The sequence below is a fragment of the Cherax quadricarinatus genome, chromosome 27 (assembly GCF_038502225.1).
Source record: "Cherax quadricarinatus isolate ZL_2023a chromosome 27, ASM3850222v1, whole genome shotgun sequence".
NCBI classification, from domain to species: Eukaryota; Metazoa; Arthropoda; class Malacostraca; order Decapoda; family Parastacidae; genus Cherax; species Cherax quadricarinatus.
In genome coordinates, this window is record NC_091318.1 from 9,145,807 (window position 1) to 9,162,272 (window position 16,466).

Sequence of the window (16,466 nt, forward strand, 5' to 3'; positions counted from 1 at the left end):
AAGGACTAGACTCAGAAGTGTCCTTGTTTGCAGACGATGTGAAGTTAATGAGGGGAATTCAATCGGAAGAGGACCAGGCAGGATTACAAAGGGATCTCCACAGGCTGCAGGCCTACTCCAGCCTACTCCTCGAGTTCAACCCCGCCAAGTGCAAAATCATGAAGATCGGGGAAGGGCAAAAGAAGACCGCAGACAGAATACAGTCTAGGGGACCAAAGACTACGAACCTCACTCAAGAAAGAGGATCTTGGGGTGAGTATAACACAGAACACATCTCCTAAGGCTCACATCAACCAAATAACTGCTGCGGCATACAGGCGACTAGCAACCTAAGAATAGCGTTCCGATAACTCAGTAAGGAGTCGTTCAGGATTCTGTACACCGTGTACATCAGGCCCATATTGGAGTATGCAGCACCATTTTGGAACCCACACCTGGCCAAGCACGTTAGGAAATTAGAGAAAGTGCAAAAGTTTGCAACGAGACTAGTCCCGGAGTTAGGGGGTATGTACTACGAGAAAAGGTTAAGTGGAATCGACCTGACGACACTGGAGGACAGGGGGGACATGATAACAACATATAAAATTCTGAGAGCAATCGACAAGGTGGACATGGACAGAATGTTTCAGAGATGAGACACAGCAATAAGAGAGATCAATTGGAAGTTGAAGACTCAGATGAGACACAGGGATGTTAAAAAGTATTTCTTCATTCGCAGAGTTGTCAGGAAGTGGAATAATCTGGAAAGGGAGGTGGTGGAGGCAGAATCCATATATAGGTTTAAGAAGAGGTATGATACAGCTCAAGGAGAAGGGACTTAGTAGCGACCAGTGAAGAGGCGGGGCCAGGAGCTATAAATCGACCCCTGCATCCACAATTAGGCGAGTACACACACATACACTTGTTTATGGTCAAGTGCCTTTGACAACTGGTAACTATCATACTCAGTCTACACAACAAGGAGTGATGGTGAGGACATGGAGGAAGCAGTGGTGGGGGAGATGGGGAGGTTGCGGTGGGGAGAGAGGAGGCAGTGGTGGAGGAGAGATAAAGACCAATGGAGGTGGGGCGATGGGGAGGTTGCGGTGGTGAGATGTGGAAAAGGTGGTGATGGGGAGACGTGAGAGACAGCGGTGATGGGGAATGGAAGGTGAGGGAGGAACGATGGGGGGAGGGGTAGGTGAAGGGTGGGGCTGACAGGTGGGTGATGAGTGGGGATGACAGGTGGGTGTTTGGTATACCCAGAGTATACCTGGAGGGGGTTTCGGGGGTCAACGCCCCCGCGGCCCGGTCTGTGACCAGGTCTCCTGGTATATATATATATATATATATATATATATATATATATATATATATATATATATAAGGATTACTGGGTGGGGATGATAGGTGGGTGATAAACAATGGCTCGGGTAGGGGGGTAGTAGGATGGAGGGGATGGAAGAAGCAGTGAATGAAGGGGGGATAGTAAAAGGAGTGGGGTCGAGGGAGGGATGAGGAGGAAGGAGCAGGTAAGGAAGGGGACGGATGAGAAATAACTGGATGACAAGGCGAATGTAGGGACTGGAAAGGGAAGACAGGTGAGGGTTAGGTGACAGGAATGGGTGAGGGGGAGGAGGGGATGGTTGAGGGGAGTGACAGGGGATGAGTGATGTGACAGATGGGCCACCTGTGGGGGTGGTGGGGGAAAGGGAGGGGGAGGTTACTACTTAGGGATGAGAGTGAAGACTGGGTGGAGTGATGGGCTGTCGAGTTGGGGTGACATTCGGGAAAGTGAGGAGTGACTTGACAGATGAATGGGAGGAGTGGGTTAAGTGGGTGACTTGACAGATGAGTGGGAAGAGTGGTTTAAGTGGGTGATTTGACAGATGAGTGGGACGAATGGTTTAATTAACTGGGTGAGGTGGGAGGGAAAAAAATCAGTGCAGTCAATCCTTGCTGTGCACACACACAATAAACTGAAAAAAAGTGCTGTGTTAACTAGCTTTAAAAAAAAACAAAGATCAAATTGGGTGGTGAAAAATTTTCAATTTGTATATATATAATATATAGAATATATGGGGGTGGTAAGGGAAGAAAATATTCAAATGCTCCGGGGAGAATCTCGAGTTCTCCCTGAAGTACGTTTATTCTTTTCTCTGAGGATGAGAGTCCCCAGTCCAGTTCCAGAGGTGGTACCTCCCTGTATGTATAATATATATATATATATATATATTTATTTTTTTATTTATTATCACACCGGCCGATTCCCACCAAGGCAGGGTGGCCCGAAAAAGAAAAACTTTCACCATCATTCACTCCATCACTGTCTTGCCAGAAGGGTGCTTTACACTACAGTTTTTAAACTGCAACATTAACACCCCTCCTTCAGAGTGCAGGCACTGTACTTCCCATCTCCAGGACTCAAGTCCGGCCTGCCGGTTTCCCTGAATCCCTTCATAAATGTTACTTTGCTCACACTCCAACAGCACGTCAAGTATTAAAAACCATTTGTCTCCATTCACTCCTATCAAACACGCTCACGCATGCCTGCTGGAAGTCCAAGCCCCTCGCACACAAAACCTCCTTTACCCCCTCCCTCCAACCCTTCCTAGGCCAACCCCTACCCCGCCTTCCTTCCACTACAGACTGATACACTCTTGAAGTCATTCTGTTTCGCTCCATTCTCTCTACATGTCCGAACCACCTCAACAACCCTTCCTCAGCCCTCTGGACAACAGTTTTGGTAATCCCGCACCTCCTCCTAACTTCCAAACTACGAATTCTCTGCATTATATTCACACCACACATTGCCCTCAGACATGACATCTCCACTGCCTCCAGCCTTCTCCTCGCTGCAACATTCATCACCCACGCTTCACACCCATATAAGAGCGTTGGTAAAACTATACTCTCATACATTCCCCTCTTTGCCTCCAAGGACAAAGTTCTTTGTCTCCACAGACTCCTAAGTGCACCACTCACTCTTTTTTCCTCATCAATTCTATGATTCACCTCATCTTTCATAGACCCATCCGCTGACACGTCCACTCCCAAATATCTGAATACGTTCACCTCCTCCATACTCTCTCCCTCCAATCTGATATTCAATCTTTCATCACCTAATCTTTTTGTTATCCTCATAACCTTACTCTTTCCTGTATTCACCTTTAATTTTCTTCTTTTGCACACCCTACCAAATTCATCCACCAATCTCTGCAACTTCTCTTCAGAATCTCCCAAGAGCACAGTGTCATCAGCAAAGAGCAGCTGTGACAACTCCCACTTTGTGTGTGATTCTTTATCTTTTAACTCCACGCCTCTTGCCAAGACCCTCGCATTTACTTCTCTTACAACCCCATCTATAAATATATTAAACAACCACGGTGACATCACACATCCTTGTCTAAGGCCTACTTTTACTGGGAAAAAATTTCCCTCTTTCCTACATACTCTAACTTGAGCCTCACTATCCTCGTAAAAACTCTTCACTGCTTTCAGTAACCTACCTCCTACACCATACACTTGCAACATCTGCCACATTGCCCCCCTATCCACCCTGTCATACGCCTTTTCCAAATCCATAAATGCCACAAAGACCTCTTTAGCCTTATCTAAATACTGTTCACTTATATGTTTCACTGTAAACACCTGGTCCACACACCCCCTACCTTTCCTAAAGCCTCCTTGTTCATCTGCTATCCTATTCTCCGTCTTACTCTTAATTCTTTCAATTATAACTCTACCATACACTTTACCAGGTACACTCAACAGACTTATCCCCCTATAATTTTTGCACTCTCTTTTATCCCCTTTGCCTTTATACAAAGGAACTATGCATGCTCTCTGCCAATCCCTAGGTACCTTACCCTCTTCCATACATTTATTAAATAATTGCACCAACCACTCCAAAACTATATCCCCACCTGCTTTTAACATTTCTATCTTTATCCCATCAATCCCGGCTGCCTTACCCCCTTTCATTTTACCTACTGCCTCACGAACTTCCCCCACACTCACAACTGGCTCTTCCTCACTCCTACAAGATGTTATTCCTCCTTGCCCTATACACGAAATCACAGCTTCCCTATCTTCATCAACATTTAACAATTCCTCAAAATATTCCTTCCATCTTCCCAATACCTCTAACTCTCCATTTAATAACTCTCCTCTCCTATTTTTAACTGACAAATCCATTTGTTCTCTAGGCTTTCTTAACTTGTTAATCTCACTCCAAAACTTTTTCTTATTTTCAACAAAATTTGTTGATAACATCTCACCCACTCTCTCATTTGCTCTCTTTTTACATTGCTTCACCACTCTCTTAACTTCTCTCTTTTTCTCCATATACTCTTCCCTCCTTTCATCACTTCTACTTTGTAAAAACTTCTCATATGCTAACTTTTTCTCCCTTACTACTCTCTTTACATCATCATTCCACCAATCGCTCCTCTTCCCTCCTGCACCCACTTTCCTGTAACCACAAACTTCTGCTGAACACTCTAACACTACATTTTTAAACCTACCCCATACCTCTTCGACCCCATTGCCTATGCTCTCATTAGCCCATCTATCCTCCAATAGCTGTTTATATCTTACCCTAACTGCCTCCTCTTTTAGTTTATAAACCTTCACCTCTCTCTTCCCTGATGCTTCTATTCTCCTTGTATCCCATCTACCTTTTACTCTCAGTGTAGCTACAACTAGAAAGTGATCTGATATATCTGTGGCCCCTCTATAAACATGTACATCCTGAAGTCTACTCAACAGTCTTTTATCTACCAATACATAATCCAACAAACTACTGTCATTTCGCCCTACATCATATCGTGTATACTTATTTATCCTCTTTTTCTTAAAATATGTATTACCTATAACTAAACCCCTTTCTATACAAAGTTCAATCAAAGGGCTCCCATTATCATTTACACCTGGCACCCCAAACTTACCTACCACACCCTCTCTAAAAGTTTCTCCTACTTTAGCATTCAAGTCCCCTACCACAATTACTCTCTCACTTGGTTCAAAGGCTCCTATACATTCACTTAACATCTCCCAAAATCTCTCTCTCTCCTCTGCATTCCTCTCTTCTCCAGGTGCATACACGCTTATTATGACCCACTTCTCGCATCCAACCTTTACTTTAATCCACATAATTCTTGAATTTACACATTCATATTCTCTTTTCTCCTTCCATAACTGATCATTTAACATTACTGCTACCCCTTCCTTTGCTCTAACTCTCTCAGATACTCCAGATTTAATCCCATTTATTTCCCCCCACTGAAACTCTCCTACCCCCTTCAGCTTTGTTTCGCTTAGGGCCAGGACATCCAACTTCTTTTCATTCATAACATCAGCAATCATCTGTTTCTTGTCATCCGCACTACATCCACGCACATTTAAGCAACCCAGTTTTATAAAGTTTTTCTTCTTCTCTTTTTTAGTAATTGTATACAGGAGAAGGGGTTACTAGCCCATTGCTCCCGGCATTTTAGTCGCCTCATACGACACGCATGGCTTACGGAGGAAAGATTCTTTTCCACTTCCCCATGGACAATAGAAGAAATAAAAAAGAACAAGAGCTATTTAGAAAAAGGAGAAAAACCTAGATGTATGTATATATATATATGCATGTGCGTGTCTGTGAAGTGTGACCAAAGTGTAAGTAGGAGTAGCAAGATATCCCTGTTATCTTAGCGTGTTTATGAGACAGAAAAAGAAACCAGCAATCCTACCATCATGCAAAACAGTTACAGGTTTTTGTTTCACAGTCATCTGGCAGGACGGTAGTACTTCCCTGGGTGGTTGCTGTCTACCAACCTACTACCTAAAATATATATATATATATATATATATATATATATATATATATATATATATATATATATATATATATATATATATATATACATATATATATATATATACATATATATATATATATATATATATATATATATATATATATATATATATATATTCCAGCTCCATCCCCAAACATCTTACTGCTTGGTGATTTCAACCTAAGGCATACAAAATGGAAGAATGTAGCAAATAATGTTATAGCTGAAACAATCCCCAGAGGTAGCGCAGATGAAAGGTCACACACACATGAGCTACTAAGTCTCTGCGAAAAACACACCTTAAGCCAGCAGATAGTGGAGCCAACAAGACTAGAAAACACACTTGACCTTATCTTCACAAATAATGAGGACCTGATAAGAGACATAAGAATATCAAAAACAACTAATTCCGATCACAACCTAATCGAAGTCCAGACGTACATGCATAGGGGTCCTGATCAGCAGAATGCATGTACCTGTGAAGGTGTCTTCACAAAATACAACTTCAACAACAAGAACATCAACTGGGACCAGGTAAACCATGTCCTAAACGAAACTTGTTGGGAAGATGTCTTAAATGACATGGACCCAAACCAGTGCCTTGAAAGGATCAACTTCCTGGTAGCCGAAGCATGTTCTAGGCATATTCCCCTAAGAAAGAAGAAGAGCAGGAGTAAACTGGAAAGAAAAAGACGCTCCCTCTACAGAAGACGACGAAGAGTCACTGAGCTCCTCAGGAGTGCTAGAACATCTGATACACGAAAGGAGGCGCTGACCTGGGAAGTGGAAACTATCGAACTTAAGCTAAATGACTCTTACAGGAACCAGAAGAGGCAGGAGGAGCTTAAAGCTATTAGTGAAATTGAAAGAAATTCAAAATATTTCTTTTCATATGCCAAAAACAAGGCAAATACCACATCTAGTATCGGGCCCTTACTCAGACAGGATGGGACTTACACAGATGACAACAAGGAAATGAGTGAAATATTGAAATCACAGTACGACTCTGTGTTTAGTGAACCACTAATCGGTCTGAGGATCGACGACCCAAATGATTTCTTCATGAATGAGCCTCAAAACTCCATAAATGTATGCCAGATTTCCGACATTACCCTAACTCCGATAGATTTCGAAAAAGCCATTGACAACATGCCTATGCACTCAGCCCCGGGCCCAGACTCGTGGAACTCTGTTTTCATTAAGAACTGCAAGAAACCCCTCTCGCGTGCCCTAAGTACACTATGGAGGAGGAGCTTGGACATAGGTGAAATTCCACAGTCACTTAAAACAGCGGATATAGCCCCACTCCATAAAGGTGGCAGCAAAGCATTAGCTAAGAACTATAGACCAATAGCTCTGACGTCCCACATCATAAAAATCTTTGAAAGAGTGCTAAGAAGCAGGATTGCAAATCACCTGGATTCCCAAAATCTGCACAATCCAGGGCAACATGGGTTCAGGGCAGGTCGCTCCTGTCTCTCACAACTACTGGATCACTATGACATGGCCTTGGATGCACTGGAAGAAAATCAGAATGCAGATGTAATATACACAGACTTTGCAAAAGCATTTGACAAATGCGATCATGGCGTAATAGCCCATAAAATACGTGCTAAAGGAATAACTGGGAAAGTGGGGAGATGGATCTTCAACTTCCTAACAAATCGAACACAAAGAGTAGTGGTCAACAGAGTTAAATCGGAGGCTGCCATAGTGAAGAGCTCTGTTCCACAAGGCACAGTACTCGCCCCCATCTTATTCCTTATCCTCATATCAGACATAAACAGAGATATACACCACAGCACCGTATCATCCTACTAGGATCTGCATGAGGCTGTCATCTGCTGAGGACGCGGTTAATCTCCAAGAAGATATAAACAAAGTTTTCCAATGGGCAACGGTAAACAATATGATGTTCAATGAGGACAAATTCCAACTACTCCGTTATGGAAAACTGGAGGAGATAATAACTAGAACAGAGTATACTACTGACTCCGGCCATACAATAGAGCGGAAAACTAATGTAAGGGACCTGGGAGTAGTAATGTCTGAGGATCTCACTTTCAAGGATTACAACAGTGCCACGATCGCACGTGCAAAGAAAATGATAGGATGGATAATGAGAACTTTCAAAACGAGAGATGCCAAGCCCATGATCCTTTTCAAATCACTTGTTCTCTCTAGGCTGGAATACTGCTGTACATTAACATCTCCATTCAAAGCAGGTGAAATCGCAGATCTAGAGAGTGTACAGAGATCCTTTACTGCACGTATAAGTTCTGTCAAGCACCTTAACTACTGGGAACGCTTGGAAGCACTTGACTTGTACTCGTTGGAACGCAGGAGGGAGAGATATATCATAATCTACACTTGGAAAATCTTGGAAGGAATGGTCCCAAATCTGCACACAGAAATCACTCCCTACGAAAGTAAAAGACTGGGCAGGCGATGCAAAATGCCCCCAATAAAAAGTAGGGGCGCCATTGGTACACTAAGGGAAAACACCATAAGTGTCCGGGGCCCAAAACTGTTTAACAGCCTCCCATCAAGCATTAGGGGAATTGCCAATAAACCCCTGGCTGCCTTCAAGAGAGAGCTGGACAGATACCTGAAGTCAGTGCCGGATTAGCCGGGCTGTGGCTCGTACGTTGGACTGCGTGTGGCCAACAGTAACAGCCTAGTTGATCAGGCCCTGATCCATCGGGAGGCCTGGTCATGGACCGGGCCGCGGGGGCGTTGATCCCCGGAATAACCTCCAGGTAATAATATATATATATATATATATATATATATATATATATATATATATATATATATATATATATATATATATATATATATATATATATATATTCGCAAGCCGACCAATATGGTCTACATGGTGTTAACTGTTCCAAAATCAAGGGCTGGCATGCAAGACACAACGAAGTCAACGACATCATTAAGAGAACCCTTGCTACAGCTGGATGCCCAGCCGAGAGAGAACCCCGAGCACTAGCAGCCAACAGTACCCACAACCCAGCAAACCGCCCCGATGGGATCACCATCTATCCTTGGAAGAATGGCAAGCTCTTAGCATGGGCTGACATCTACATACATCACAGTATCGGGCAACAGGGAGGAGCTGCTGATCACAGGGAGGAGCTCAAGATCAGCAAGTACAGGGACATATAAGCCAACAGTATCAATTTGTCCCAGTGGGATCAGAGACCTTGGGATCATGGGGAAAATATGCCACACGTTTCCTTAAAGAATTGGGTTCCAGACTCATCGACACCACCAGGGACCCAAGGGCAGCCACTTTCATGTTCCAGCGCCTCAGCGTGGCCATCCAGAGGGAAAATGCTTGCTGCATACTTGGCTCGCGTCCGGCTTCGCAGGAGCTGGAGGAAATTCATAATCTTTGATATATTGTACCACTGTATTCATGTTTGTGTTTTCTGTAAATGTATTCTGTCTATTAATAAATTTTCCCATATTATATATATATATATATATATATATATATATATATATATATATATATATATATATATATATATATATATATATATTTATTTATAAGGATTACTGGAGAAAGAATATAGAGCATCAATATTGAAGCAATAATAAAAGGTAAAGAGTAATATTAAAACAGGCAAAGGTAAAGAGCAATATTAAAAGAATTATTAAGGGAAAAAGAGCATGATTGCAGCAATAATAAAAACAAAAGAACATGATAAGAAACAATAAAGGCAAAGAAGCATAAATGAAACTATAATTAAGGGTATGAGAGTATAATTAAAATAAAGAAAAAAAGTGCATGACTGAAGCATGTCTAACAGGTTTCTTGAAGCAAGGATAGTAGTGTGACTACCTCCCACATGATGGTACGGTGTGACTACCTCCCACATGATGGTACGGTGTGACTACCTCCCACATGATGGGTACGGTGTGACTACCTCCCACATGATGGTACGGTGTGACTACCTCCCACATGATGGTACGGTGTGACTACCTCCCACATGATGGTTACGGTGTGACTACCTCCCACATGATGGTTACGGTGTGACTACCTCCCACATGATGGTATGGTGTGGCTACCTCCCAAATGATGGTACGGTGTGGCTACCTCCCACATGATGGTACGGTGTGACTACCTCCCACATGATGGTACGGTGTGACTACCTCCCACATGATGGTACGGTGTGGCTACCTCCCACATGATGGTACGGTGTGACTACCTCCCACATGATGGTACGGTGTGACTACCTCCCACATGATGGTACGGTGTGACTACCTCCCACATGATGGTACGGTGTGACTACCTCCCACATGATGGTACGGTGTGACTACCTCCCACATGATGGTACGGTGTGACTACCTCCCACATGATGGTACGGTGTGACTACCTCCCACATGATGGTACGGTGTGACTACCTCCCACATGATGGTACGGTGTGACTACCTCCCACATGATGGTACGGTGTGACTACCTCCCACATGATGGTACGGTGTGACTACCTCCCACATGATGGTACGGTGTGACTACCTCCCACATGATGGTACGGTGTGACTACCTCCCACATGATGGTACGGTGTGACTACCTCCCACATGATGGTACGGTGTGACTACCTCCCACATGATGGGTACGGTGTGACTACCTCCCACATGATGGTACGGTGTGACTACCTCCCACATGATGGTACGGTGTGGCTACCTCCCACATGATGGTACGGTGTGACTACCTCCCACATGATGGTACGGTGTGACTACCTCCCACATGATGGTACGGTGTGACTACCTCCCACATGATGGTACGGTGTGACTACCTCCCACATGATGGTACGGTGTGAGTACCTCCCACATGATGGTACGGTGTGACTACCTCCCACATGATGGTACGGTGTGACTACCTCCCACATGATGGTACGGTGTGACTACCTCCCACATGATGGTACGGTGTGACTACCTCCCACATGATGGTACGGTGTGACTACCTCCCACATGATGGTACGGTGTGACTACCTCCCACATGATGGTACGGTGTGACTACCTCCCACATGATGGTACGGTGTGACTACCTCCCACATGATGGTACGGTGTGACTACCTCCCACATGATGGTACGGTGTGACTACCTCCCACATGATGGTACGGTGTGACTACCTCCCACATGATGGTACGGTGTGACTACCTCCCACATGATGGGTACGGTGTGACTACCTCCCACATGATGGGTACGGTGTGACTACATCCCACATGATGGTACAGTGTGACTACCTCCCACATGATGGTACGGTGTGACTACCTCCCACATGATGGTACGGTGTGACTACCTCCCACATGATGGTACGGTGTGACTACCTCCCACATGATGGTACGGTGTGACTACCTCCCACATGATGGTACGGTGTGACTACCTCCCACATGATGGGTACGGTGTGACTACCTCCCACATGATGGGTACGGTGTGACTACCTCCCACATGATGGGTACGGTGTGACTACCTCCCACATGATGGGTACGGTGTGACTACCTCCCACATGATGGGTACGGTGTGACTACCTCCCACATGATGGGTACGGTGTGACTACCTCCCACATGATGGGTACGGTGTGACTACCTCCCACATGATGGGTACGGTGTGACTACCTCCCACATGATGACGGTGTGACTACCTCCCACATGATGGGTACGGTGTGACTACCTCCCACATGATGGTTACGGTGTGACTACCTCCCACATGATGGGTACGGTGTGACTACCTTCCACATGATGGTTACGGTGTGACTACCTCCCACATGATGGGTACGGTGTGACTACCTCCCACATGATGGTTACGGTGTGACTACCTCCCACATGATGGTTACGGTGTGACTACCTCCCACATGATGGGTACGGTGTGACTACCTCCCACATGATGGGTACGGTGTGGCTACCTCCCACATGATGGTTACGGTGTGACTACCTCCCACATGATGGGTACGGTGTGACTACCTCCCACATGATGGGTGCGGTGTGACTACCTCCCACACGATGGGTGCGGTGTGACTACCTCACACACGATGGGTACGGGATGACTACCTCCCACATGATGGGTACGGTGTGACTACCTCCCACACGATGGGTACGGGATGACTACCTCCCACATGATGGGTACGGTGTGACTACCTCCCACACGATGGGTACGGGATGACTACCTCCCACACGATGGGTACGGTGTGACTACCTCCCACACGATGGGTACGGGATGACTACCTCCCACACGATGGGTACGGTGTGACTACCTCCCACACGATGGGTACGGTGTGACTACCTCCCACACGATGGGTACGGTGTGACTACCTCCCACACGATGGGTACGGGATGACTACCTCCCACGCGACGGGTACGGGATGACTACTGCCCACAGGATGGGTACGAGGTACATAAAGCTATTGAACTAACGTGACCAATCTCAGGACCTAGACGTGTCCAATAAGCATGTTTAGTGATCATATTTTAGGTCGTTCTCCAGTACCCGGCGACACCATTTACCTTCGTAACTAAATTACACAAATAACCCGCACATAGGAGAGAGAAGCTACAACGACGTTTCGGTCCGACTTGGACCATTTACAAAGTCACACTAACGTTTATTGTGCCCTCTCGTTCTTTGTAAATTGGTTTCTGCCATCACTGGTCTTATATACCGACAAGAATATAAAGAAAGCACAGTATGAGGTTTATGGTATTTACTGAGAAAACATTTCGTCCACCAGAGACTTTATCAATGGTCGAAGCTTCAAAAAAGATGCCACAACCAGCATACTGTGTCCTATTCACAAACAAGTTTTTCTGTTTAGATATGATGAGCACATGAGCTGTGTGATCTATAAGGAAAATCTGGCAACAAACTAATACTCTCAGTCCAGCAGGTGTATTTATGTTTATTTATGCTTATTAATGTCCGGGTTACAGGAATAGCCACGACCACTTGATGAGGTGGAATGACGCCAAACATATTATCATGAAAAGGGATTTACACCAACACTGATCTTGAGAATCTGAGATTTGTCTCTGTCATACGGCTGTACGAAGACACGGGAGCAAACGCTACAAAGTACTTAGAAACTAGGTCCCAGGACCGAAACGTTTTCGGTCACGAGGAACACCTGTATCTCCAGAGATTTGACCAAGTTTATTTTAAGCCAGCAGAATACAGCTGTCAGGTGATGTGTGCACCTGCCTACACTACGACTGACATACTCGCTACTGTATATTATCATACCTGAGTGTCTATGAACTGGACTGATGAAATCCTGGTAGGCGAAACGTTGCCATAATAAAGTTGTTTCACGTTGCGTAACACGAGTTGACCTTCATAGGAGAGGAGGATAATGTGTGGAGAGGGACAGAAACATTTGTGTGTTTTGTGGGTGAATACACCTGTGTTTTGTGGATATACATACACGTGTTTTGAGCGTGAGAATAAAGTATTTGATGGGTATACGAGTATATACGTTTAGTGTATATACTAATTCTAATATATAATATATATATGTCGTGCTGAATACGTAAAACTTGCGATTTTGGCTTAAATAGCAACGCTCTTCTTGCTGAATAGGACAAGCGAAAAATTGTGTATGCAATAATTTCGCAAAAATCATTCCGAACCTAATTAATTAATTAAATTTCTCTTGTTATAATAAGGTTAGGTAAGTTTCCTAAGGTACTTTTGTTACAAAATCATTAATTTTTATATTAACATAATTGAAAAAAATATATCTCTAAATGTATAGGAGAAAATTTTGGAAAGGACTTAATTTTAAACGAGTTCTTGTTAATTAACCAGTTTTACGTATTCGGCACGATATATATATATATATATATATATATATATATATATATATATATATATATATATATATATATATATATATATACACACACACACATGTGTGTGTGTGTGCTCGCGCGCAAGGAATTCGCAAGAGCAGGCGAAATATACAAAAACACTGATCTCTGGCTGAAGGAGACTCGAACCTACGAACCTTGGAACAAGGTACGCAGTGCTATACCATTCTCACCACACTGGACAATACTTTGGCGCCTAGCACAATGCTAGACTTATGCATCAGCCTTACTAGAGATTTTAACAATGTAAGGAATTCGCAAGAGCAGGCGAAATATGCACAAACATATATATATATGTCGTGCCGAATATGTAAAACTGGTTAATTAGCAAGAACTCATTTAAAATTAAGTCCTTTCTAAAATTTTCTCTTATACGTTTAAAGATATATTTTTTTCATTAATGATAATGTAAAAATTTATAATTTTGCACCAAAAGAATCTTAGAAAACTTACCTAACCTTATTATAACAAGAACAATTTATTTTCGCCTAACCCAACCAAATATATTTTAGATACGTTTACAATAATTTAATTCTAAACAAACACAGTGAAATATATTTTTTTCGTTAGGTTCAGAATGATTTTGGCGAAATTATTGCATACACAAACTTTCTCTTGTCCTATATAGCAAGATGAGCGTTGCTATTTAAGCCAAGATCGCAAGTTCTGCCTATTCGGCACGACATTATATATATATATATATATATATATATATATATATATATATATATATATATATATATATTATACAGAACGGGTAGGGATCGAAACTAAACACACGCACACACACACACTTTTTATGGCCGTGTTTATGCGTCTCGTGACCTGGAGAGAGCAGGGATCAAGCAGTGAATTGATGAAGCAACAACATAGCAGCAGTAAGTAACACTGAGCGCAGAATGGGACAGGCTGATGTTTCAGCGAGGACGGTGCTGACAACTGTCTGCCCCGGGCATCAGAGGGCAGTGAGGGCACCGTACCCTGATCGTCTGCCTGCCCACTTCTAGAACGCCCAGAAAATTACTTAATACAGCAAGATAAGATTTAATGTACTCTGGCTTGGCGATAAATTTAATGTACTTATTCCGGCTTGGCGATAGATTTAATGTACGTACTCTAGCATGGCGATTGATTTAATGTACGTACTCTGGCTTGGCGATAGAGTTTATGTACTCAGTAGCACACTTTCTCTTTTGTATTATTTTAAGGATAAGTGAAAGGCTAAACCTGTAAGGATCATTTAGTGCCTGGGGGAATAGGAGGCAACCAGGTTTAATCCAAGGAAGAGGAGAGGTCCAATTCCTTGGCACCTGCCTTGAAGACGCTGGTAATAATGTGTGCACAATGTTTTGTTGGGATTGTTTATTAAGAAGAAAAGTGAGAACAAAAATTAAGAGGCGAGATAACTGAGTGTTGAGGTGGTGGGTGGGAAGGTGAGATGGTGGGTGGGAAGGTGAGATGGCGGGTGGGAAGGTGAGGTGGCGGGTGGGAAGGAGAGGTGGCGGTTGGGAAGGTGAGGTAGGTGGTGGGAAGGTGAGGTGGCGGGTGGGAAGGTGAGGTGGCGGGTGGGAAGGTGAGATGGCGGGTGGGAAGGTGAGGTGGTGGGTGGGAAGGTGAGGTGGTGGGTGGGAAGGTGAGGTGGTGGGTGGGAAGGTGAGATGGTGGGTGGGAAGGTGAGGTGGTGGGTGGGAAGGTGAGGTGGTGGGTGGGAAGGTGAGGTGGTGGGTGGGAAGGTGAGGTGGCGGGTGGGAAGGTGAGGTGGCGGGTGGGAAGGTGAGGTGGCGGGTGGGAAGGTGAGATGGTGGGTGGGAAGGTGAGGTGGTGGGTGGGAAGGTGAGATGGTGGGTGGGAAGGTGAGATGGTGGGTGGGAAGGTGAGATGGTGGGTGGGAAGGTGAGATGGTGGGTGGGAAGGTGAGGTGGCGGGTGGGAAGGTGAGGTGGCGGGTGGGACGGTGAGGTGGCGGGTGGGAAGGTGAGGTGGCGGGTGGGAAGGTGAGATGGTGGGTGGGAAGGTGAGGTGGTGGGTGAGAAGGTGAGATGGCGGGTGGGAAGGTGAGGTGGCGGGTGGGAAGGTGAGGTGGCGGGTGGGAAGGTGAGGTGGCGGGTGGGAAGGTGAGATGGGGGGTGGGACGGTGAGGTGGCGGGTGGGAACGTGAGGTGGCGGGTGGGACCGTGAGGGGGCGGGTGGGACGGTGAGGTGGCGGGTGGGAAGGTGAGATGGTGGGTGGGAAGGTGAGGTGGTGGGTGAGAAGGTGAGGTGGCGGGTGGGAAGGTGAGGTGGCGGGTGGGAAGGTGAGGTGGCGGGTGGGAACGTGAGGTGGCGGGTGGGAACGTGAGGTGGCGGGTGGGAACGTGAGGTGGCGGGTGGGAAGGCGAGATGGTGGATGGGAAGGTGAGGTAGTTGGTGGGAAGGTGAGGTGGCGGGTGGGAACCTACCTGGAGTCTACCTGGAGGGGATTCCGGGGATCAACGCCCCCGTGGCCCGGTCCACGACCAGGCCTCCCGGTGGATCAGGGCCTGATCAACGAGGCTGTTACTGCTGGCCGCACGCAATCCAGCGTACGAACCACAACCCGGCTGATCCGGCACCGTCTTTAGGTATCTGTCCAGCTCCCTCTTGAAGACAACCAGGGGTCTTCCCGTAATGCCCCTTATTGGTGGTGGGAGGCTGTTAAACAGTCCTGGGCCCCGGACACTTATTGCGTTTTCTCTTAGTGTACCAGTGACGCCCCTACTTTTCACTGGGGGTATATTATATCGCC

General features: G+C 45.2%; 1 protein-coding gene across 4 annotated transcripts in view; it reads right to left on the minus strand.

Moving 5' to 3' along the window:
* The window catches only part of LOC128691091 (uncharacterized), an 800,012-nt gene that overhangs the window by 693,495 nt on the left and 90,051 nt on the right, over positions 1-16,466 (minus strand). The window lies entirely within an intron of this gene.